At 40.8% G+C, this 26021-nt stretch overlaps 1 long non-coding RNA gene across 1 annotated transcript in view; it reads right to left on the reverse strand.

Annotated features, from left to right (window-relative positions):
- The window catches only part of LOC116537639, a 42533-nt gene that overhangs the window by 280 nt on the left and 16232 nt on the right, over positions 1–26021 (reverse strand). The window contains exon 2 of the long non-coding RNA XR_004263228.1: positions 12734–12792. This is a non-coding gene — a long non-coding RNA (uncharacterized LOC116537639). The remainder of the gene's footprint in view (positions 1–12733; positions 12793–26021) is intronic.

The following is a 26021-nucleotide window of genomic DNA, read 5'->3' on the forward strand; positions in this document are numbered from 1 at the left end:
TCAGGTTCAAGCAATTCCCCTGCCTCAGTTTCCCGAGTAGCTGAGATTACAGGTGCCTGCCAGCATGCCTAATTTTTGTATATTTTTAGTAGAGACAGGGTTTAACTATGTTGGCCAGGCTGGTCTCCAACTCCTGACCTCAGATGATCCACTCACCTTGGCCTCCCAAATTGCTGGGATTACAGGCATGAGCCAATGTGTCCAGTCATAAACACTATTTGGAAGCAGCTTTTTGCTACTATGTGCTCGTGAAGGTAATAACCCTCCTCCATTGGCTGCCATGCAGTAGCGCATTTCAGGCTACACTTTCAGCTGCACTGCAGCCACGAGATCAATGTTCTTTAATCCTTCAACCTCATGAGCATGCTATTTAATAAGAAATAACTTTCCACAAAGAATTCATGGAATGGGAATTAAAAATAGTAAGCAGAGCCTGATTTAGATTAAAAGAGGCATAACAACCAAAGTTAGCACATCAAGATTGTTTAAAGCCAGATTTAAAGCCAAATTCTTTCAGATAATGAGGAAATGAGATACTATTTAGATAAGAGTAAGGAAACTCAACTAAGGGCTACATATGAGCTGACACCAAAAAATCATTGTTAAATTTGTCAGATGTGATGAGAGAGTGGCTGTTTGGGGATGCACACTGAACAGTTAAAATGATGTGATGACTGTGATTTGCTTTATAATATTCCTGCAAAGGGAGGTAAAAGAATAGAATAACAACATGTGGACAATCTTAATGATCACAGAAATTGAGGAATGGGTATTTTAGTGTTTATCATACTGTTTTCTCTACTTTTGAATATGTATAAAAACTGTAATTTAAAAATGTAAAAAAAAAATGGTCCGGAGCAGTGGCTCACTCCTATAATTCCAGTACTTTGGGAGGCCAAGGCAGGTGGATCACTTGGGTCAGGAGTTAAGGGACCAGCCTGGCCAACATGGTGAAACCCTGTCTCTACCAAAAATACACACACACAAAATTAGCCAAATGTGGTGGCAGGCACCTGTAGTCCCAGCTACTCAGGAGGCTGAGGCAAGAGAATCACTTGCACCCAGGAGGAAGAGGCTACAGTGAGCCAAGATCATGCCACTAGACTCCAGCCTGGGTGACAGAGTGAGAATCTGTCTCAAAAAATGAAACGAAAAACAGAAACAAAAATAAAGTAAAAATTAATTTACTATTCCCTGCTCTGAAGCCACAACCAAACAGAATTCTAGAAAGAAAGATTTTAGCAATTTACATGGTGGTATTTATATAGAGATCTCCTTGCACCTTTGTATGTAAATTTAAATATTTTGCAACCTGATGGCTGGGAGTGGCTCAAAGCTGGGCATGGTAACACATGCCATTAGCCCCAGCCACTTAGGACACTGAGGCAGGAGGATAACATGAGCCCAAAAGTTCTAGTCAAGCCCAGACAACATAACAAGACCTGGTTTCTTTAAAAAGAAATGGAGAGCTGTGAGGGAGCTTACTGATGAATTATTTTGGTGATATCAACAAGTGCTATCAAAACACTATTATAAAATCCAAAATTACATCTATTGCCAGATTTTTCTCCTTACTTCTCGACTCATTTATCCAATTGTCTCCTCTATCTCCACATCTCAACTTGAAAGAAATTAATTTCTTTGTTCTTAGATTGGCTTTCCTCTAATATCTAAGGTTTGTATGAAATTCTTACTTCATGTTATGAGCACCAAATCTGAAAGGGTCTAGTATAGGAACTCTTTGAGATACGAAACACACAAAATGAAATAGTTATCATATCTGTAAAAAGAAATATGCCCATAAACAAACAACAGTAAAAAATTAGAGGCTTTCAGTCACACTAAAGGATGATGTTAAATAAAATTATTCTGTTAATTCAACAAGAAACTATATAAACCTAATTCTAACAAACCGTCTATAAAATAAAAAAGAACCAATTGTCAGAGCTGATAGTAAAAAGTGGAAGTTTTAGAAAGAGGTGAAGTCAACTGCAGAACATGCCCATCACATATCATAAAGGCTGCCCCAATCACACCCATCCCTCTTATTCCACATAGTATCACCTGAGGTCAGGAGTTCCAGGCCAGCCTGGCCAAAATAGAAAAATCCCTTCTCTACTAATAATAAAAAATTAGTCTGGTATGGTGGTGGGCGACTGTGAGGCAGGAGAACTCCTTGAACCCAGGAGCCAGTGAGCCAAAATCACACCATTGCACTCCAACCTGGGTAACAAGAGTAAAAACTGTCTCAAGAAAAAGAAAAACAAATTCCTTTGGGAAGGCTTTCTTCATAGAGATCTTCAACGTGAGACTGAAAAAAAAGGGTATGGAATCATCGCCAGACCTTTGACTTTTACAGCTTGAGGTATAAGGACAAAAAGAAAAAGGGATATCATTTAAACACAATTTGTAGGAAATAATAATTATTGAATCTGCATTGCTTTTTAACTTCCTTTTCTTGAAACAGAGTTACACTCTTGTCACCCAGGTTTGAGTGCATTGGCATGATCTTGGCTCACCGCAAGCTCCATTTCTCAGGTTGAAATGATTCTCCTGACTCAGCCTGCTGAGTAGCTGGGATACAGGAGCCTGCCACCACCCCAAGCTAAGTTTTGTATTTTTTGTAGAGACAGAGTTTCACCATTTTGGCCAGGCTGGTCTTGATCCCCTGACCTCAGGTGATCCACTCGCCTCAGCCTCCCAAAGTCCTACGATTAGAGGGATGAGCCACTGAGCTGCCTGAGCACTTTCTTTTGTGTGTTTTTTTTTTTTTGAGATGGATTTTCGCTCTTGTTGCCCAGGTTGGAGTGCAATGGTGCGATCTCGGCTCACCGCAACCTCTGCCTCCTGGGTTCAGGCAATTCTCCTGCCTCAGCCTCCTGAGTAGCTGGGATTACAGGCACGCGCCACCATGCCCAGCTAATTTTTTGTAGTTTTAGTAGAGACGGGGCTTCACCGTGTTGACCAGGATGGTCTTGATCTCTTGACCTCGTGATCCACCCGCCTCGGCCTCCCAAAGTGCTGGGATTACAGGCGTGAGCCACCATGCCCGGCGCACTTTCTTAGATTATTAAATAGCCTAACCCAGGTGGGGGCAGTGGCTGACGCCAGTAATCCTAACAACTCTGAAAGATAAGATCATAAGGTTGCTTCAACCTAGGAGTTGAAGACCAGCCTGGGCAACATAGCGAGACCACTCCTCATCTCTACAAAAATTAGACCAGCTGTGCACGCACCCAGCTAATTTTTATATTTTTTGTAGAGACAGGGTTTCATCATGTTGCCCAGGCTGATCTCAAACTCATCATCCCAAGCCATCCTCCCACCTTGGCCCTCAAAGTGCTGGGATTACAGAGCCCAGGGAGCCTCATGTTTTCTTCAAGCAGTCCCCTACTCTTGCACACTTGGATAGTTTTTTTTTGTTCTTTTAGGCAGGGTTTACCTCAATCTCACAGGTTGGAGTACTGTGGTGGGATCATAGCTCATTGCAGCCTTGAACACTGGGGTTCAAGTAGCTGAGAGGCTGAGGTGGGACTCAGATATGGAGTCACACCATGTTGCCCAGGCTGCTCTTGAACTCCTGGACTGAAGGGATCCCCCTACCTCAGCCACGCCTGTACACAGTTTTCTATTTTTGACCCACATAAACACTGTACTGGGTCAGTTTGTCAACTACCCTTCTCCAGCTGCAGTTACCAGGCTTCACTCTGAGGAGAAGATAACACATTTCCAGGTCCTGTACTGCCCCTGTGACTTCCCTGAAAACCCATCCCTGTGACATCATGGAGGCCCCCCTCAGATTAAGCCAATCAGAACTCAAAAAGAAAATGTCAATTGCATGCCAATCAGATGTGGACAGTGTTTATGTTTCAAAAGCTAATACTGGCGTGACTGACTCAGTGTTGGACCCAGAAGAATTACAAAGTGAAAGATAAAAATATGTAAAATGGGCCAAGTACGATGGCTCATGCCTGTAATCCCAGCACTTTCAGAGACCAAGGTGGTAAATCACAAACTCAGGATTTTGAGACCAGCCTGGCCAATAAGGAGGCTGATGAAGGAGAATTGCATGAACCCAGGAGGCAGAGATTGCAGCCAGCCGAGATCACACCACTGCACTCCAGGCTGGGTGACAAGAAAGAAAACTTTGTCTCAGAAAATAAAAATCCTTTGGAAAGTCCTTCTACATAAAGATCTTCAACATGAGACTGGAAAAAAAGTACAAGATCTTCCTGGGCCTTTGGCTTTTACAGCTTAAGGTGTAACTGAAAAAAAAGGGATATCATTTAAATATAATTTGTAGAAAAGAATAATTATTGAATCTGTATTGCTCTTTAATTTTTTTTTTTTTTTGATGAAGTCTCACTCTGTTGCCAGCTGGGAGTGCAATGCCACAATCTCAGCTCACTGCAACCTCCATCTCCCATGTCAAAACAATTCTCCTGCCTCAGCCTCCTGAGTAGTTGGGACTACAGGTGCCTGCCACCATGCCCAGCTAATTTTTGTACATTCAGTAGAGATGGGGTTTCACCATATTGGGTAAAATGATCTTGATCTCCTGTCTTCATGATCCACCCACCTTGGCCTCCCAAAGTGCCAGAATTACAGGCATGAGCCACCATGCCCTGCATTGCTCTTTAACTTTTATAATTTGTTCTTTACTTCCGTTATTGTAATTGAGTCCAAAAAAATAGTAAAAAAGAAGGAGGACCCAAGATGGCAGACTAGGAAAAGCTCAGGATTGCAGCTCCCAGTGAAAGTGCAGAGGGTGAGTGGATGCCGCATTTCCAGACGGATTTTTATTGCCCACAAATCAGGAGATTCCCAGGCGGAGGAGCCCCACTGGTCGCCAGCGTGGCTGTTTTGGCCAGCGCAGCTGCTTTGCTGGCGTCCTGGAGTGGGGTTTCTCTGTACAAAATACACTGGTCTGGGTGCTGGCAATTGAAGAGCCGGGAAGGCAGATTGCCCATTCATCTGATTTAAAAAGAAAATGAAACAGAGAGCCAGGCCAGGAGATTCCTGGGCAAAAAACGGCCATGAATCTCAGCGCCACTGTTTCAGCTGGCGCAGTGAGTCACTGCATGGGAAATCACACAGATCCCAGCACCTTTTCAACAGGCGACTGGAACACCTGGGAGAGAGTCGACCATTCAACAAAAAAAAAACAACAAAAAAGGCTCTGAAGCAGGGAGCCAGGTGATGAGGCTCGGCTGGTCCCACCACCACAAAAGAACAGCACTCAGAAACTCTCTGGATTGAGAGTTTCACAACAAGCAGAGCTGAACCTGGGACAATCCAGCTCTGTGGGAGAGGGGCGTCTGCCATTACTGAGACACTCCACCGCTATGAAGGTAGTCTGCAATCACTGAGGCAGGACCCCGTTGGCGATGCATCCTGCCATTACAGAGAGAGTCCACCATTACAGAGGTGGGCCACCATTGCCAAGGCAGTTCTAACTACACCCATATAAACAGGACTGCAGGGAAGTTCACACAGCAGCTGGGTGGAGCCCAAAGCAGCTAGCAAAACAACTGCAGGCAGACAGTGACTAGGCTGCCTCCTTGCTGGGCAAGGCAACCCTGAAAGAAAGGCAGCAGCACAATGGAAACTCATAAAGTCCTAACTCCCTGGGACAGAGCACCTGGGGGGGGGGAAAAAAGGAGTTTATGAGTTCTGCTGCAGGAAACCTAAACGTACCTGCCCAGCAGCTCTGAATGAACAACGGAGCTCACAGCTAAGGACTTGAGCTCCTATAAAGGACAGACTGTCTCCTCAAGCAGCTCCCTGACCCTGGTATATCCAAGAGCCACCTCATAAAGGAGAGATCAGACTGACATTTGGCAGGTATCCTTCTGGGACACAGAGAGCAGAAGAAGAAACTGGTAGCAACCCTTACTGTTCTGCAGCTGCTGCAGGTGATCTCCAGGCAAGCAGGACCTGGAATGGACCTCAGCAGCCCTACAGCAGAGGGTCCAGACTGTGAGAAGGATAACTAAGAAACAGAAACAACTTCTTCAACATCAACAAACTGGATGTTCACTCAGAGACCCAATTTGAAAGTCAGCAACTACAAAGACAACAGGTGGATAAATCCACAAAGATGGGAAGAAACCAGCACAAAAAGGATGAAAACACTCGAAGCAAGAACACCTCTCCTCCTACAAAAGATCACAATTCCTCACCAGCAAGGGAACAAGGCTGGATGGAGAATGAGTGTGATGAAATGACAGAATCAGACTTCAGAAGGTGGATAATAAGAAACTTCTGTGAGCTAAAAGAACAGATTCTAACCCAATGCAAAGAAACTAAGAAACTTGAAATAAGATGGACGAAATGCTAATGACAATGGACAACTTAGAGAGGAATATAAATGAATTGATGGAGATGAAAAACACAACATGAAAACTTTGCGAAGCATGCACAAGTTTCAAGAGCAGAATTGACCAAGCAGAAGAAAGGATATCAGAGGTTGAAGATCAACTCAATGAAATAAAACCAGAAGGCAATATCAGAAAAAAAACAAATGAACAAAGTCTCGAAGAAATGTGGGACTATGTGAAAAGACCTAATCTATGTTTGATAGGTGTACCTGAATGTGGCGAAGAGAATGAATCAAAGCTGGAAAATGCTCCTCAGGGTATCATCCAGGAAATCTTCTGCAATCTAGCAAGGCAGGCCAATATTCAAGTCCAGGAAATACAGAGAACACCACAAAGATATTAGCCAAGAAGAGCAACCCCAAGGCACATACTCATCAGATTTACCAGGGTTGAAATGAAGGAGAAAATGCTAAGGGCAGCCAGAGAGAAATGTCCGGTTACACACAAAAGGAAGCCCATCAGACTCACAGCAGATCTCTCAGCAGAAACCCTACAAGCCAGAAGAGAGTGGGGGCCAGTATTCAACATCCATAAAAAAAAAGAACTTTCAACGCAGAATTTCATAAACAGCCAAAGTAAGCTTCATAAGTGAAGGAAAAATAAAATCCTTTGTGAACAAGCAAGTACTCAGAAATGTCATCACCAGCAGGCCTGCTTTACAAGAGCTCCTGAAAGAGGCTCTACACATAGAGAGAAACAACCAGTATCAGCCACTCCTAAAATAAACCAAATGGTAAAGACCATCAACACAACGAAGAATCTGCATCAACTAATGGGCAAAACAGCCAGCTAGCATCAAAATGGCAGTATCAAATTCACACACAACAATATGAACCCTAATGTAAATGGACTAAATGCCCCAATATAAAGACACAGACTGGAAAATTGGATAAAAAGTCAAAATCCATCGGTGTGCTGTATCCAGGAAACCCATCTCACATGCAAGGATACACAAAGGCTCAAAATAAAGTGATGGAGGAAGATTTACCAAGCAAATAGAGAGCAGAAAAAAAAAAAGCAGAAGTTGCCATTATCATCTCTGATAAAATAGACTTTAAAGCAGCAAAGATCGAAAGAAACAAAGAAGGACATTACATAATAGTAAAAGGATCAATGCAACAAGAAAAGCTAACAATCCTAAATATATACGCACCCAATACAGGAGCACCCAAATAATAAGGCAAGTTATTAATGACTTACAAAGAGACTTAGACTCCCACACAATTATAGTGGGAGACTTTAACACCCCATTGTCCATATTAGACAGATCAACAAGGCAGAAAATTAACAAGGATATCCAGGACTTGAACTCAGACCTGGAACAAGCAAACCTAATAGACATTTACAGAACTCTCCACCCCAAATCCACAGAATATACATTCTTCTCAGCACCACATCACACCTACTCTAAAATTGACCACATAATTGGAAGCATATCAGTCCTCAGCAAATGCAAAAGAACGGAAATCGTAACAAACAGTCTCTCAGACCACAGTGCAATCAATCTAGAACTCAGAATTCAGAAACTAACTCAGAACGACACAGCCTCATGGAAACTGAACAACTGGGTCTTGAATGTTGACTGGATAAACAATGAAATGAAGGTAGAAGTAAAGATGTTCTTCAAAACCAACGAGAATGAGGACACAACATACACGAATCTCTGAGACACATTTAAAGCAGTCTCTAGAGGAAAATGTATAGCAATAAGTGCCCACATGAGAAAAAAGGAGAGATCAAAAATTGACACCCTATCATCAAAATTGAAAGAGCTAGAGGACCAAAATCAAAAAAATGCAAAACCTAGTGGAAGACAAGAAATATCTAAGTTCAGAGCAGAACTGAAGGAGATAGAGACACAAAAAACCCTTCAAAAAAATCAATAAATCCAGGAGCTGGTTTTTCGAAAAGATCAACAAAATAGACAGACCACTAGCCAGATTAATAAAAAAGAAGAGAGAATAACCAAATTGATGCAATAAAAAAAGATAAAGGGGATACCGCCACAGATTACAGAGAAATTCAAACCATAATCAGAGATTTTTACAAACAACTCTATGCACATAAACTAGTAAACCTGGAAGAAATGGATAAATTCCTGGACACTTGCCTCCTCCCAAGCCTAAACCAGGAAGAAGTCGAAACCCTGAAGAGACCCATAACAAGGTCTGAATTTGAGGCAGCAATTAAGAGCCTACCACCCCAAAAAAGCCCAGATCCAGACGGGTTCAAAGCTGAATTGCACCAGACATACAAAGAGGAGCTGGTACCATTCCTTCTGAAACTATTCCAAATAATCCAAAAAGAGGGAATCCTTCCCAAATCATTTTATGAGACCAACATCATCCATACCAAAACCCGGCAGAGACTCGACAAGAAAAGAAAACTTCAGGCCAATATCCATGATGAACATAGATGCAAAAATCTTCAATAAAACACTGGCAAGCTGATTGCAACAGCACATCCAAAAGTTTATCCACCATGATCAAGTAGGCTGCATCCCGGGGATGCAAGTGGTTCAACACATGCCAGTCTATAAATATAATTCACCACATAAACAGAACCAAAGACAAAAACCACATGATATTCTCAATTGATGCAGAGAGGGCTTTTGACAAAATTCAGCAGCCCTTCATGTTAAAAACCCTCAATAAACTAGGTATTGACAGAACGCATCTCAAAATAATAAAAGCTATTTATGACAAACCAACAGCCAATATCATACTGAATGGGCAAGAACAGGGAGCATTCCCTTTGAAATCTGGCACTAGACAAGGATGCCCTCTCTCACCACTCCTATGCAACATAGTATTGTAAGTTCTAGCCAGAGCAATCAGGCAAGAAAAAGAAATAAAGGGTATTCAAATAGGAAAGGAGGAAATCAAATTGTCTCTATTTGCAGACAACATGATTGTATATCTACGAGACCTCATTGTCTCACCCCAAAATCTCCTGAAACTGATAAGCAACTTCAGCAAAGTCTCAGAATACAAAATCAATGTGAAAAAATCACAAGCATTCCTATACACCAATAACAGACTTAAAGAGAGCCAAATCAAGAACGAACTACAATTCACAATTGCTACAAAGATAATAAAATACCTCGGAATACAACCAACCAGCAACGTAAAGGACCTCTTCAGGAAGAACTACAAACCACTGCTCAATGAAATAAGAGAGGACACAAACAGAGGGAGAAACAATCCATGTTCATGATTAGGAAGAATCAATATAGTGAAAAAAGCCATACTGCCCAAAGTAATTTACAAATTCAATGCTATTCCCGCCAAGCTACCAATGACCTTCTTCACAGAGCTGGAAAAAAACACCTTAAACTTCATATGGAGCCAAAAGAGAGCCTACATAGCCAAGGCAATTCTAAGCAAAAAGAACAAAGCAGGAAGCATCACACTACCAGACTTCAAACTATACTACAAGGCTACAGTAATCAAAACAGAGTGTGGTACTGGTACCAAAACAGAGATATAGGCCAGTGGAACAGAACAGAGGCCTTGGAGGCAAAACAACATATCTACAACCATCTGGTCTTTGACAAACCTGACAAAAACAAGCAATGGGGAAAGGATTCCCTGTTTAATAAATGGTGTTGGTAAAACTGGCTAGCCATGTGCAGAAAGCAGAAACTGGACCTCTTCCTGACACCTTACACTAAAATTAACTCCAGATGGATTAAAGACTTAAACATAAGACCTAACACCATAAAAACCCTAGAAGAAAATCTAGGCAAAACCATTCAGGACAGAGGTGTAGGCAAGGACTTCATGACCAAAACACCAAAAGCATTGGCAACAAAAGCCAAAATAGACAAATTAGTTTGACCTAATCAAACTCCACATGTTCTGAATGGCAAAAAAAAAAACAAAAAACAAAAACCAAAAAAACAAACAAAAAACAGTCATTAGAGTGAATCAGCAACCAACAGAATGGGAAAAATTTTTGCAGTCTACCCCTCTGACAAAGAGCTGATATCCAGAATTTACAAGGAACTAAAACAGATTAACAAGAAAAAAACAAACAAGCCCATTCAAAAGTGGGCGAAGGATATGAACAGACACTTTTCAAAAGAAGACATACATGAGGCCAACAAACATAGAAAAAATGTTCATCATCACTGGTCATTAGAGAAATGCAAATCAGAACTACATTGAGATACCATCTCACGTCAGTTAGAATGGCGATCATTAAAATATCTGGAGACAACAGATGCTGGAGAGGATGTGGAGAAATAGGGACACTCTTACACTGTTGGTGGGAGTTTAAATTAGTTCATCCATTGTGGAAGACAGTGTGGCGATTCCTCAAGGACCTAGAAACAGAAATTCCATTTAACCAAGCAATCCCATTACTGGGTATATATCTAATGGATTATAAATCATTCTACTATAAGGACACATGTACATGAATGTTCATTGCAGCACAGTTTACAATAGTAAAGACCTGGAATGAACCCGAATGCCTATCAATGGTAGACTGGACAGGGAAAATGTGGCACATATACACCATGGAATATTACGCAGCCATCAAAAATGATGAGTTTGTGTCCTTTGTAGGGACATGGATGAACCTGGAAACCATCATTCTCAGCAAACTGACACAAGAGCATAAAATCAAATACTGAATGTTCTCACTCATAGGCGGGTGTTGAACAATGAGAACACATGGACACAGGGAGGGGAGCACTACACATTGGGGTCTGTTGGGGGGTAATAAGGGAGGGACAGCGGGGATTGGGGAGTTGGGGTGGATAGCATGGGGAGAAATGCCATATATAGGTGAAGGGGAGGAAGGTAGCAAATCACACTGCCACATGTGTACCTATGCAACAATCTTGAATGTTCTTCACATGTACCCCAAAACCTAAAATGCAATAAAAAAAAGGAAAAAATGTAACAGAAACAGAAGATTCTCCTGAACTGCAAAATTTCAGCCAGCATTTATTTATTCAACATTAAGATAATAAAACAGGTATAAAAAGTCTAGAGCTGGGCCAGGTGTGGTGGCTCACATCTGTAGTCTCAGCACTGTGGGAGGTCGAGGCAGGCAGATTACCTGAGGTCAGGGGTTCAAGACCAGCCTGACCAACATTAAAAACGCTTGTCTCTCTAAAAATGCAAACTTAGCTGGGCATGATGGCAGATGCCTGTAATTCCAGCTACTCAGGAGGCTGAGGCAGGAGAATTGTTGGAACCCAGGAGGCGGAGGTTTCCATGAACCAAGATCGCACCATTGCACTCCAGCCTGGGCAATGAGAGTGAAACTCCATCTGAATAAACAAATAAATAAATAAAATAAATGAAAGTCAACAACTGGCCAAATGTGGGTGGCTCACCCTTGTAAGCCCAGAATTTTTGGAGGCCAGGACAGGTGGATCATTTGAGGAGAGGAGTCTGAGAGCAGCCTGGCCAACATGGTGAAACCTCATCTCTACTACCTACACAGAAATTAACTGGGCGTGGTGGCAGGTGCCTGTAATCCCAGATTCCTGAGAGGGTGAGGCAGGCAGATCACTTAAGGTTAAGAGCTCAAGACCAGCCTGGCCAACACGGTGAAACCCCACCTCTAATATACAAAAATTAGATGAACATGGTTGTTTGTGCCTGTAATCCCAGCTACATGGGAGGCTGAAGCAGGAGAACTGCTTGAACCCAGGAGGTGGAGGTTGCAGTGAGCTGAGATCACACCACTGCACTCCAGGATATGTAACTGCAAAACTCCATCTCGAAAAAAAAAAAAAAAAAAAAGAAGAAGAAGAAAGAAAACATTTGCTATGGGGAGACCAGAAATATGATCTTGCTGGCAATCCTTCCATTTTAGAAAATCTAAACAGTGTGATTCCATTCTGTTTTTCCCTCTCCACTCCAGAAACAAAACCAGTAACCAAATCCATTCTATTTCTTTCAAAACACATCTAACAATTAAGAGATGATATGCATGGCTCCATACTCTAAAAGGAAACCTTAGGTCCTGGGTATCATGGACTGTTGATGAGTGCTTGTTCAATTGACTGGTGTAGACTTCAATAATAAACTCTTCAATGCACTATTCCAGATAAATCTTGCATCTCAGAAGTAGGGCAAATACTGTTATTTTAGTTCTGTCTACACATAAATGCAATATTTACATGTATTTATAATGGGTTAATACAAACAAACTGAGTTAACTGTTCTCGAGAGTAATAGAATTTGGACAACATGAATTCTCCTGTACTGGCATATAATTAATAGTTAGAGGCATTTTATTTCATGTGAAAGGTACCATTAAAAAAATCGATGTTTAGTATTAAATAATTATTGTACATGATCTTCTCATCTGAGTTAATACTGAAGACCTACCCCCTGAAGCTGGTTTATCAAGTTGTAAATCTTCACGTGTAGAGTTAATAAGTTCATGCCTGAAAGGTGAGAATAAACATTTAATATTCACTAGGCAATATTCAGCAAAGTAATATCCATTAATACATACTTAACGTTTAATCACCCAGGGTGGTTTTGAAAAGAAAAGACAGGCTGGGGACGGTGGTTCAGATGTATAATCCCAACATTTTGAAAGGCCGAGGCAGGCAGATTATGGGTCGAAAGTTTGAGACCAGCCTGGCCAATGTGGTGAAACCCTGCTCTACTAAAAATACAAAATTTAGCCTGGAGTGGTGGCAGGTGCCTGTAATCGCAGCTACTAAGGAGGCTGAGGCAGAAGAATTGCAAGAACCCAGGAAACAGAGGCTGCAGTGAGCCAAGATGGTACCACTGTACTCCAGACAGGGTGACAGAGCAAGACTCTCTCTCAGGAAAAAAAAAATTAAGAAAAGATCATCTGAATGCTTGAGCACAACTAAATCTACAGAGTAACAAAACAAAATTACAACTGTAAATTGTCTCATCAGGTGCTTCATGGAGCATGTATCCTCACAAGTAAAGTGGTAACTTGGAAACACAAAGCTCTTTTGAAGCATATTACAAGCATTTTTAATGGGATCCTTTAATATCCCATTGCATTCAAGGCTATCTCCTTCTAAACATCTATAAATAAAATCATGTACTCCTTCATATGCTTTAAAAGTCTCAGGCCTAAAAACAAGACATATATACTATTTTCTTCCATGTACCAAGGAAGGAAGGGAAGAGAGAAAAGAAAGAGAGAACCAGGTATGGTGGTTCACACCTGTAATCCCAGCAGTTTGGGAGGCCAAGGTGGGTGGTTCCAGGAGTTTGAAACTAGACGGGGCAACATAGTGAAACACTGTCTCTACTAAAAATACAAAAATTAGCTGAGTGTGGTGGCATGTGAAGGTAGTCCCAACTTCACAAAAGGCTGAGGTAAAAGGATCATGAGTGTCTGGGAGTTTGAGGCTGCAATGAGCCATGATTACAGCACTGCATTCCTGCCCGGGCGACACAGTGAGATCCTGTCTCAAAAAAGAAATGTTGGGGAAAATGTGGAGAAACTGGAACCCACATACATTACTGGTGGGAACATAAAATGGTTTAACCACATTGGATGTTTCTTTTCTTGTCATTTTCATTTATTTTTTAAAATCAAGACAAGGTATTTCTATCTTGCCCAGGCTGGTCTCTTTTAACTCGTAAGCACATGTGATCCTCACACTTCAGCCTCTCATGTAGCTGGGATTACAGATGTGAGTCACCATAACTGACTGGTATAACCACTTTGCAAAACACTTTCTCAAAATGCTAAATGTACAGTATCATAGAATGCAACAATCTCTCTACTAGGTATATATCCAAGAGAAATAAAAATATATGTCCACACAAAAACTTGTACATGAATCTTCATAGCAGCATTATTAATAATGGCCAATACATGAAAACAACCTGAATGTTCATCAACAGATGAACAGATAAATAAAACGTAGTTTGACTCTACCATGGAGTATATTATTCAGCCATAGAAGGAAAGAAATACTGACACATGTTATGACATGAAGGAACTCTGTAAACATTGCTCTAGGAGAAAAAAAAAATAGAAAAAATGCCAGCGACCAAAGATCCCCACATAATGCACAGTCCTATTTATATAAAAGGCCCAGATTATGCAACTCTATAGAGGCAGAAAATCGATCAGCAGTTGCCTATGGGAGCACAGGGGTATAGGGAGAGTAGGAGCTAGTGGCAAAGAAATGCAGATTTCTCTATAGGGTAATGAAAGCTTCTAAACTTGATTGTAGTGACAGATGCCCAGCTCCATGAATATTCTAAAAATCACTGAATTGTATGCTTTGACATATCAATTGTATGGTATGTTAACTACATTTCAGTAAAGCTGTCATTTAAAATAAACAGAGGGCTAGGCGCAGGTGACCCACGCCTGCATATAATCCCAGAACTTTGGGAGGCTGAGGCAGGAGGACTACTTAAGACCAGGAGTTCAAGACCACCCTGAACAACATAGCATGATCCCATTTCTACAAAAAAAAAAAAAAAAAAAAAAAAGCTTTTCGTGGTGGTGTACACCTGTAGTCCCAGCTACTTGGGAGGCTGAGGTGAGAGTATTGCTTGAACCAGGAGTTTGAAGCTATAGCAAGCCATGATCACACCTCTGCACTGCAGCCTGAGTGACTGAGCAAGAAAAAAGGAAAGAAAAGAAATGCAAGTTTATATGATTTTGTGAGAGTAACCAAGTTTGAGAAGAAACAGAGAAGAAAAAAAGAGCACTGAATGTTTAGGGTGGCTGGTTGGTGAGATTCAGTTGCTAGCTAACTGGCTTCTGAAAAAATTTGTTAGTAAAATTACAGCTCTGGGGATCAGCCATGCAGTCAAATGAAGAATGTTAAATCCATTACAAATGCTCATTATCTTTCTTTACATGCCTTCTAGTAAAAAACTCCTAAGGGCCTAAATAGCAAGTGGTATGAAAGGACAGCAGCTTTATTAAAGAAATAACATCTCAATCTTGAAAAACTATGAGTCAAATATTGTTTTCCTCCTCCCATTTTATAAGTGTGCAACTGAAAGGACAGAGAATTGAAGTAATTTTCCTAAGTGGCAGAGCACAGATTTAAATCCTTTCACTTTGGTCTGAGAGTTTGTGCTTTATTTTATTATTTTAAAATTCATCTTTAAAAAATTTTTTTTAAATTTTTTAATTTTATTTTTATGTTTTTATGTATTTTATTGCATTTTAGGTTTGGGGGTACATGTGAAGAACATGCAGGATAGTTACATAGGTATGTACATGGCAATGTGGTTTGCTGCCTTCCTCCTCATCACCTATATCTGGCATTTCTCCCCATGTTATCCCTCCCCAACTTCCCACCACCGCCACCCCTTGCTGATCCTTCCCTAGTTCAAAGCCAAGAGGCTTATGTAAAATTCTGCTAGGATTTTAAATAAAAAGCCTCTTGCTTTTCCTGACCACGGGTGCAGGCAGCACTCTCGCTGCATTTTCTTTACTTTATATATGTCCTCCTTGGATGGAGACATGACAGGAGCTCCCTTGGTCACTGTGCACCAGAAAGGAATTTGAAGAGAAGCACAGGGAAGCCAGTCTTACCTTCTTTGAGCTACTGAACCAATGTCAGCCTCAGCCCACCTGCACAATTATTATTATTATTATTATTATTATTATTATTATTATTTTCTGTTTTTTTTTTAAATTGTATTTGGGCTCTGGGGTACATGTGTACATCCTTCATCCTGCAGGATTGGTGCATAGGTTCATACATGCCATGGTGGTTTGCTGTCTCCATTCCCCATGTTGCCTATGTCAGGCATTTCTCCTGGTGCTATCCTTCCACATCCTCCCCATCCCTTCTGCTGTTCCTCCCCTCCCCTCCCCTCCATGCCCCCACCTAGCCCTGTGGGTTTGTTCCCTTCCCTGTGCCCAGGTGTTGTCAATGTTCATCACCTGCCTATGAGTGAAAACGTGCAGTGCTTGGTTTTCTGTTCTTGTGTCAGTTGCTGAGAATGATGGTTTTAGTTTCATCCATGTCTCTACAAAGGACACAAGCTCATCGTTTTTTCTGGCTGCATATTATTCCATGATGATAGACTGGACAAAAAAAATGTGGCACATATACACAATGATTTTATGTGAGATAAACAGGCTCTTGTTTTTAAAAAATGATGAATTTTAAAATAATAAAATAAGGACTTGGCACGGTGGCTCATACATCTAATCCCAGCACTTTGGGAAGCTGAAGTGGGTGGATCACAAGGTCAGAAGTTCAAAACCAGCCTGGTCAGCATGGTGAAACCCCATCTCTACTAAAAATACAAAAATTAGCCAGGCATGGTTGCACACACCTGTAGTCCCAGCTACTCAGGAGGCTGAGGCAAGAGAATCATCTGAACCCAAAAGGTGGAGATTGTGGTGAGCAGAGACTGCACCATTGCACTCCAGCCTGGGCAACAGAGCCAGACTCCATCTCAAAATATAATAATAATAAAAATGAAATGAAATGAAATAAAGCACAAACTCTGAGGCCAAAGTGATAGTATTTATATCTGTGCTCTGCCACTTAGGAAAATTACTTTAATTCTCTGTTCTATAGGTTGCACACCTGTAAAATGGTAGGAGGAAAATAATATTTGACTCATGGTTTTCAAAAATTGAGATGTTTTTTCTTTAATAAACAGCTGTTATCATTTCAGACCACTTGCTATTTAGGCACTTAGAAATTTTTCACTAGAAGCCATGTAAAGAAAGATGATGGACATTTGTAATGGATTTAGCATTTATCGTTCTCCCTATTTGGGAAATCACAGCTGGCTGCAGTAGCAAACAATCCTAATTCCCGGTAATGGCATTTCTACAGCTCCAATCCCTTTAACTCATTACATTAGCTCTTAATTTCTCTATTTTTCTTAACATCGAATTGATAACCAAGAGCTTATGTTATTAAATAAGCTTTAGGTTAACAGGATCAATATATGAAGACTTTAAAGATACCCCCCCCAAAAAAGCTCACAGAAGTACACACCGAATGTACCAACTGATTGCTATGAACTGATTTACTTTTGAGAGAGAAACATGCGATTTCTTATATGCTACTGACAGTGCCTGTAAAAATGGTGCACATTAACTGGCTGTTTTATTTTCTTCCCAATCTTAATATCTAGTACCCACAGACATCAATCAGGGCGCCAGCATATACAATGTAATGTTATACTAGAGCTATGAGGGGAGGCAAAGAATAGAAATCAGAGCTACTTTGCTAGCAGGTGTCCTCTGTCCAGAATATTTAAAAGGAGACTATTCCCCCAGAGCTCACTTGCAGAATGTCAGGTCAGTGAGCCCTGGGGGAATAGCCTCCTTTAAAACACTGTCTTGTGCAGCCCTCAGTGCTTCTGCAGAATGCGACACCATGCTAAAAAGCACCATCTCCTCTACCTCTTACCCTTAGCATGTGTTACTGGGCTTTGGGACTGCTTGTCTTCTCACTACCCCACCTTTTCTTCTGAATATCTTGGTCTTCATGGTGACCTCTCATCTCACCAACCTTGTGAATCTTGGGGGCCATTGCTTCTTCAGTTGCTTCCCTCACCAATGTATCAATTGAACATGGCATGGAATAATTGCTTCAGAGTACAACTACTATGACCTTAGAACCAGCTGGTCCCAGAACATTAAAAAAAAATACTTTATTGCATTGTAGGTTTTGGGGAACATGTGAAGAACATGCAAAATTGTTGCATAGGTACATACATGGAAATGTAGTTTGCTGCCTTCCTCCCCATCAGCTATACCTGGCATTTCTCCACATGTTATCCCACCCCAACTCCCCATCCCCTGCTCTTTCTCCCCTAGTTACCCCCAAGGATCCCAGTGTGTGATGTTCCCCTCTCTGTGTCCATGTGTTCTCATTGTTCAACACTCACCTATGAGTGACAACATGCAGTGTCTGATTTTCTGTTCTTGTGTCAGTTTGCTGAGAATGATGGTTTCCAGGTTGATCTATGTTCCTAAAAAAGACACGAACTCATTTTTTGTGGCTGCATAGTATTCCATGGCATATATGTGCCATATTTTCCTTGTCCAGTCTATTATCGATGGGCATTTGGGTGGGTTCCAAGTCTTTGCTACTGTAAACAGTGCTGCAATGATCATTTGTGTGCATGTGTCCTTAAAATAAAATGATTTGTAATCCTTTGGATATATAGCCAGTAATGGGATTGTTGCATGAAATGGAATTTCTATTTCTAGATCCTTGAGGAATTGCCAAACTGTCTTCCACAATGATTGAACTAATTTACACTCCCACAAATAGTGTAAAAATACTTCAGGACATCTTCTGACTCTAAAGTTCTTGAGATATCAGATATAGTTGGAACAAAATATAGGACCATGCTCCCTAAACATGAGATTGTCATCGTTGCCTAGATGTTATTTAATCTATGCTTTTACTCATGCTATTCCTTCTATCAGGAGTAGCTTTGTCTCGGCCTGGTGACATTCTCCTCTTTCAGCAAGACCTAATATTAAAATAATCTTTTAACCCTTCAAAAAAATTAATAAATACAGGAACCGATTTTTCAAAAAGATCAACAAAATAGACCACTAGCCAGATTAATAAAAAAAAAAGAGAGAAGAATCAAATAGATGCAATAAAAAACGATAAAGGGGATATCACCACAGATTCCACAGAGATTCAAACCATCATCAGAGATTGTTACAAACAACTCTATGCACATAAGATAGTAAAACTGGAAGAAATAGATAAATACCTGTACACTTACATCCTTCCAAGTCTAAACTAGGACGAAGTCGAAACCCTGAATAGACCAATAACAAGGTCTTACGCTGAGGCAGCAATTAAGAGCCTATCACCCAGAAAAAGCCCAGGTCGAGATGGGTTCACAGCCAAGTTCTACCAGGCATACAAAGAGGAGCTGGTACCATTCCTTCTGAAACTATTCCAAACAACACAAAAAGAGGGAATCCTTCCCAAATCATTTTATGACACCAACATCATCCTGATACCAAAACCTGGCAGAGGCTCAGCAAGAAAAGAAAACTTCAGGCCAGTATCCATGATGAACATAGATGCAAAAATCTTCAATAAAATATAGTCAAACCAATTGCAACAGCACATCAAAAAGCTTATCCACCAGGATCAAGTAGGCTTCATCCTGGGGATGCAAGGATGGTTCAACATATGCAAGTCTATAAATGTAATTCACCACATAAACAGAACCAAAGACAAAAACCACATGATTATGTCAATTGATGCACAGAAGGCCTTTGACATAATTCAACAGCCCTTTATGCTAAAAACCCTCAATAAACTTGGTATTGATGGAATGTATCTCAAAATAATAAAAGCTAGTTATGACAAACCAACAGCCAATATCATACTGAATGGGCAAAAACTGGAAGCATTCCCTTTGAAATCTGGCACTAGACAAGGATGCCCTATCTCATCACTCTTATTCAATACAGTACTAGAAGTTCTAGCCAGAGCAATCAGGCAAGAAAAAGAAATAAAGAGTATTCAAATAGGAAAGGAGGAAGTCAAATTGTCTCTATTTGCAGACGACATGATTGTATGTCTAGATGACCGCATCATCTCAGCCCCAAATCTCCTGAAACTGATAAGCAACTTCAGCAAAGTCTCAGGATACAAAATCAATATGCAAAAATCACATGCATTCCTATACACCAATAACAGACTTAAAGAGGGCCAAATCAAGAACGAACTGCCATTCACAATTGCCACAAAGAGAATAAAATACCTAGGAATACAACAAGGGACGTAAAGGACCTCTTCAAGGAGAACTACCACACACTGCTCAATGAAATAAGAGAGGACAAAAACAGATGGAGAAACATTACATATTCATGGTTAGGAAGAATCAATATCATGAAAATGGCCATACTGCCTGAAGTAATTTACAGATTCAATGCTATCCCCATCAAGCTACCAATGACCTTTTTCACAGAACTGGAAAAAACCACCTTAAACTTGATATAGAACCAAAAGAGAGCCTACATAGCCAAGTCAATACTAAGCAAAAAGAACAAAGTGGGAGGCATCACACTACCAGACTTCAAACTATACTACAAGGCTACAGTAATCAAAACAGCGTGGTACTGGTACCAAAAGAGAGATATAGACAAATGGAAGAGAACAGAGGCCTTGGAGGCAACACCACACATGTACAACCATCTGATCTTTGACAAACGTGAGAAAAAAAAGCAATGTGGGAAGGAGTCCCTGTTTTTTTTTCCCATTTATTTATTTTATTGCATTTTAGGTTTTGGGGTACATGTGAAGAACATGCAAAATTGTTGCATAGGAACACACGTGGCAGTGTGATTTGCTGCCTTCCTCCCCATCACCTACATCTGGCATTTCTCCCCCTGCTATCTCTCCCCAGCTTCCCACCCCCCACCGTCCCTCCCATATTTCCCCCCAACTGACCCCAGTGTGTAGTGGTCCCCTCCCTGTGTCCATGTGTTCTCATTGTTCAACACCCGCCTTTGAGTGAGAACATGCGGTGTTTGATCTTCTGCTCTTCTGTCAGTTTGCTGAGAATGATGGTTTCCAGGTTCATCCATGTCCCTACAAAGGACACAAACTCATCGTTTTTGATGGCTGCATAATATTCCATGGTGTATATGTGCCACATTTTCCCTATCCAGTCTATCGTCGATGGGCATTTGGGTTGGTTCCAGGTCTTTGCTATTGTAAACAGTGCTGCAATGAACATTCGTGTACACGTGTCCTTATAGTAGAACGATTTGTAATCCTTTGGCTATATACCCAGTAATGGGATTGCTGGGTCAAATGGAATTTCTATTTCTATGTCCTTGAGGAATCACCACACTGTCTTCCACAATGGTTGAACTAATTTACACTCCCACCAACAGTGCAAAAGTTTCCATTTCTCCACCTCTTCTCCAGCATCTGTTGTCTCCAGATTTTTTGATGATCGCCATTCTAACCGGCGTGAGATGGTATCTCAATGTAGTTTTGATTTGCATTTCTCTGATGACCAGTGATGATGATCATTTTTTCATATGTTTGTTGGCCTCACGTATGTCTTCTTTTGTAAAGTGTCTGTTCATATCCTTTGCCCACTTTTGAATGGGCTTGTTAGTTTTTTCTTGTAGATCTGTTTTAGTGCTTTGTAAATTTTGGATATCAGCCCTTTGTCAGATGGGTAAACTGCAAAAATTTTTTCCCAATCTGTTGGTTGCTGATTCACTCTAATGATTGTTTCTTTTGCTGTGCAGAAGCTGTGGAGTTTGATTATGTCCCATTTGTCTATTTTGGCTTTTGTTGTCAATGCTTTTGGTGTTTTGGCCATGAAGTCCTTGCCTACACCTACGTCCTGAATGGTTTTGCCTAGATTTTCTTCTAGGGTTTTTATGGTGTTAGGTCTTATGTTTAAGTCTTTAATCCATCTGGAGTTAATTTTAGTGTAAGGTGTCAGGAAGGGGTCCAGTTTCTGCTTTCTGCACATGGCTAGCCAGCTTTCCCAACACCATTTATTAAACAGGGAATCCTTTCCCCATTGCTTGTTTTTGTCTGGTTTGTCAAAGATCAGATGGTTGTAGATATGTTGTGTTGCCTCCGAGACCTCTGTTCTGTTCCATTGGTCTATATCTCTGTTTTGGTACCAGTACCATGCTGTTTTGATTACTGTAGCCTTGTAGTATAGTTTGAAGTCTGGTAGTGTGATGCCCCCCGCTTTGTTCTTTTTGCTTAGAATTGACTTGGCTATGCGGGCTCTCTTTTGGTTCCATATGAAGTTTAAGGTGGTTTTTTCCAGTTCTGCAAAGAAGGTCATTGGTAGCTTGATGGGGATAGCATTGAATCTGTAAATTACTTTGGGCAGTATGGCCATTTTCACGATATTGATTCTTCCTAACCATGAACATGGAATGTTTCTCCATCTGTTTGTGTCCTCTCTTATTTCGTTGAGCAGTGGCTTGTAGTTCTCCTTGAAGAGGTCCTTTACATTCCTTGTTAGTTGTATTCCTAGGTATTTTATTCTCTTTGAGGCAATTGTGAATCGAAGTTTGTTCTTGATTTGGCTCTCTTTAAGTCTGTTATTGGTGTATAGGAATGCATGTGATTTTTGCACATTGATTTTGTATCCTGAGACTTTGCTGAACTTGCTTATAAGTTTCAGGAGGTTTGGGGCTGAGACGATGGGGTCTTCTAGATATACAATCATGTCGTCTGCAAATAGAGACAATTTGACTTCCTCCTTTCCTATTTGAATGCCCTTTATTTCTTTTTCTTGCCTGATTGCTCTGGCTAGAACTTCTAATACTATATTGAATAGCAGTGGTGAGAGCGGGCATCCTTGTCTGGTGCCACATTTCAAGGGGAATGCTTCCAGTTTTTGCCCATTCAGTATGATATTGGCTGTTGGTTTGTCATAAATAGCTTTTATTATTTGGAGATACGTTCCATTGATACCTAGCTTATTGAGTGTTTTTTAGCATAAAGCGCTGTTGAATTTTGTCAAAGGCCTTCTCTGCATCAGTTGAGATAATCATGTGGTTTTTGTCTTTGGTTCTGTTTATGTGGTGAATTACGTTTATAGACTTGCGTATGTTGAACCAGCCTTGCATCCCCGGGATGAAGCCTACTTGATCATGGTGGATAAGCTTTTTGATGTGCTGTTGCAATCGGCTTGTCAGTATTTTATTGAAGATTTTTGCATCTATGTTCATCATGGGTATTGGCCTGTAGTTTTCTTTTCTTGTTGAGTCTCTGCCGGGTTTTGGAATCAGGATGATGTTGGTGTCATAAAATGATTTGGGAAGAATTCCCTCTTTTTGTATTGTTTGAAATAGTTTCAGAAGAAATGGTGCCAGCTCCTCTTTGTATGTCTGGTTAAATTCAGCTGTGAACCCATCTGGACCTGGGCTTTTTTTGGGTGGTAAGCTCTTAATTGCTGCCTCAACTTCAGACCTTGTTATGGGTCTGTTCAGGGTTTTGGCTTCTTCCTGGTTTAGGCTTGGCAGGAGGCAAGTGTCCAGGAATTTATCCATTTCTTCCAGGTTTGTTAGTTTGTGTGCATAGAGTTGTTTGTAATAATCTCTGATGATGGTTTGAATTTCTGTGGAATCTGTGGTGATATCCCCTTTATCGTTTTTTATTGCATCAATTTGGTTATTCTCTCTTTTCTTTTTTATTAATCTGGCTAGTGGGCTGTCTATTTTGTTGATCTTTTCAAAAAACCAGCTCCTGGATTTATTGATTTTTTGAAGGGTTTTTTGTGTCTCTATCTCCTTCAGTTCTGCTCTGATCTTAGCTATTTCTTGTCTTCTGCTAGACTTTGAGTTTTTCTGATCTTGCTCCTCTAGCTCTTTCAGTTTTGACGATAGGGTGTCAATTTTTGATCTCTCCTTGCTTCTCATGTGGGCACTTATTGCTATATATTTTCCTCTAGAGACTGCTTTAAATGTGTCCCAAAGATTCTGGTGTGTTGTGTCTTCATTCTCGTTGGTTTTGAAGAACATCTTTATTTCTGCCTTCATTTCATTGTTTATCCAGTCAACATTCAAGAGCAATTTGTTCAGTTTCCATGAAGCTGTGCGGTTCTGAGTTAGTTTTTGAATTCTGAGTTCTAACTTGATTGCACTGTGGTCTGAGAGACTGTTTGTTACAATTTCCGTTCTTTTGCATTTGCTGAGGAGTGATTTACTCCCAATTATGTGGTCAATTTTAGAGTAGGTGTGATGTGGTGCTGAGAAGAATGTATATTCTGTGGTTTTAGGTTGGAGAATTCTGTAAATGTCTATTAGGTTTGCTTGTTCCAGGTCTGAGTTCAAGTCCTGGATATCCTTGTTAATTTTCTGTCTGGTTGATCTGTCTAATGTTGACAATGGGGTGTTAAAGTCTCCCACTATTATTGTGTGGGAGTCTAAGTCTCTTTGTAAGTCTTTAAGAACTTGTAAGTATCTGGGTGCCCCTGTATTGGGTGCGTATATATTTAGGACCGTTAGCTCTTCTTGTTGCATTGATCCTTTTACCATTATGTAATGTCCCTTTTTGTCTCTTATGATCTTTGTTGCTTTAAAGTCTAATTTATCAGAGATGAGAATTGCAACTCCTGCTTTTTTTGCTCTCAATTTGCTTGGTAAATCTTCCTCCATCCCTTTATTTTGAGCCTTTGTGTATCCTTGCATGTGAGACGGGTTTCCTGGATACAGCACACCGATGGGTTTTGTCTTTTTATCCAATTTGCCAGTCTGCGTCTTTTGATTGGGGCATTTAGTCCATTTACATTTAGGGTTAATATTGTTATGTGTGAATTTGATACTGCCATTTTGGTGCTAGCTGGCTGTTTTGCCCTTTAGTTGAGCTGGTACTTGTTGTTCCTTTATATGTGTTGAGCCTCTTTCAGGAGCTCTTGTAGAGCTGGCCTGGTGGTGACGAAATCTCTGAGTACTTGCATGTTCCCAAAGGATTTTATTTTTCCTTCACTTATGAAGCTTAGTTTGGCTGGATAGGAGATTCTGGGTCGAAAGTTCTTTTCTTTAAGGATGTTGAATATTGGCCCCCATTCTCTTCTGGCTTGTAGGGTTTCTGCTGAGAGATCTGCTGTGAGTCTGATGGGCTTCCCTTTATGGGTAACCCAACCTTTCTCTCTGGCTGCCCTTAGTATTTTCCCCTTCATTTCGACCCTGGTGAAGCTGACGATTATGTGCCTTGGGGTTGCTCTTCTTGACGAATATCTTTGTGGTGTTCTCTGTATTTCCTGGACTTGAATGTTTGCCTGCCTTGCTAGGTTGGGCAAGTTGTCCTGGATAATATCCTGCAAAGTATTTTCCAGCTTGGATTCATTCTCTTCGTCGCATTCGGGTACGCCTATCAAACGTAGATTAGGTCTTTTCACATAGTCCCACATTTCTTGGAGACTTTGTTCGTTCCTTTTTACCCTTTTTTCTCCAGTCTTGCCTTCCCGTTTTATTTCATTGAGTTGATCTTTGACCTCTGATATCCTTTCTTCTGCTTGGTCCATTCGGCTGTTGATACTTGTGCATGCTTCACGAAGTTCTCGTGTTGCGTTTTTCAGCTCCATCAATTCACTTATATTCCTTTCTATTTTGTCCATTTTTGTTAGCATTTCGTCAAATCTCTTTTCAAGCTTCTTAGTTTCTTTGCATTTGGTTAGAACATGTTCTTTAAGTTCATAGAAATTTCTTACTTCCCACCTTCTGAAGTCTGATTCTGTCATTTCATCACACTCGTTCTCCATCCAACCTTGTTCCCTTGCTGGTGAGGAGTTGTGATCCCTTTTAGGAGGAGAGGTTTTCTGGTTTCGGGTGTTTTCATCCTTTTTGCGCTGGTTTCTTCCCATCTTTAAGGATTTATCCACCTGTCGACTTTGTAGTTGCTGGCTTTCAGATTGGGTCTCAAATCTTTCAGATTGACGTTCTTTTTGTTGATGATGAGGTTATTTCTATTTCTTGATTGTCCTTCTGACAGTCTGGCCCCCCTGCTGTAGGTCTGCTGAGGTTCACTCCAGGCCCTGCTTGCCTGGGGTTCACCTGCAGCACCTGCTGAACAGCAAGGGTTGTTACCAGTTTTCTTCTTCTGCTATCTTTGTCCCAGAAGGATATCCGCCTAGTGACAATCTGATGCCTCTTTTAGGAGGTGTCTTTTTGGATATATAGGGGTCAGGCAGCTGCTTGAGGAGA

The sequence above is a fragment of the Sapajus apella genome, unplaced genomic scaffold, assembly GCF_009761245.1.
Source record: "Sapajus apella isolate SASKATOON/1434 unplaced genomic scaffold, GSC_monkey_1.0 scaffold112, whole genome shotgun sequence".
Taxonomy (NCBI): Eukaryota; Metazoa; Chordata; class Mammalia; order Primates; family Cebidae; genus Sapajus; species Sapajus apella.